Source organism: Chinchilla lanigera, unplaced genomic scaffold, assembly GCF_000276665.1.
Source record: "Chinchilla lanigera isolate Chin_1 unplaced genomic scaffold, ChiLan1.0 scaffold00078, whole genome shotgun sequence".
Taxonomy (NCBI): domain Eukaryota; kingdom Metazoa; phylum Chordata; class Mammalia; order Rodentia; family Chinchillidae; genus Chinchilla; species Chinchilla lanigera.
In genome coordinates this window covers 11,116,279-11,116,872 of record NW_004955479.1, presented here as the reverse complement: position 1 = coordinate 11,116,872, position 594 = coordinate 11,116,279, and the positions used below count along the sequence as shown (strand labels likewise).

The window sequence follows — 594 nt, the reverse complement described above, 5'->3', positions numbered from 1 at the left end:
CACCCAGGCCCCCCGCGCCCCGCGACCCTCGCGGCCCTGGACATGGTCATCACTCGGCGTGCTCCACACACACAACGTCCACATACCTCGCACAGAGCCAGCCCCACTCTTGAGGTGGACTGCGAGGGAGCAGAGTGGACGCTCCCTTCCTTCCCCTCCTGTTCCCTACCTGACTCAGGTGAGATCAGGCTTATGGGAGTCCGTGTTGGGGCGAACCACGTGCGCATGCGCTTCCCGGGGCCAGAGGTTCTCGGCCCTTACCCGCTCTCCAAAGACTACCCGGTCAGGCCACTGAATACTTGGCCCTGGGCTAGAGCGTCGCCACCTCGGGGCACAAGCCCTTCGCCCGGGGCCCAGCATGTGCTGCGGACTTCTGCCTGCTGGACGCCAGCGCCACCTATTGCAAAGGGTATGAAATGGCAGGCCGCGCCTTTGGCCTGAAGGAAAATAAGCTGACCTGACCTGACCCGGCCTGACAGTACTTTTCACGTTGAATTATTAAAAGTGAAGGCCAAAAAAGTGATAGTTTGATAATGATCAACTATGGAGCGATCTTGGTGAGCCTCCCATATTTCAGTTATTTCCTTAACTTAC

At 58.4% G+C, this 594-nt stretch overlaps 1 protein-coding gene across 1 annotated transcript in view; it reads right to left on the bottom strand.

The window, feature by feature from the left end:
• Mest overlaps nucleotides 1-168 on the bottom strand; it is an 18,357-nt gene extending 18,189 nt beyond the window's left edge. The window contains exon 1 of the mRNA XM_005402447.2: nucleotides 87-168. The gene's annotated coding sequence lies outside the window, so the exon portion shown is untranslated. The remainder of the gene's footprint in view (nucleotides 1-86) is intronic.
• Nucleotides 169-594: the final 426 nt, after the last annotated feature.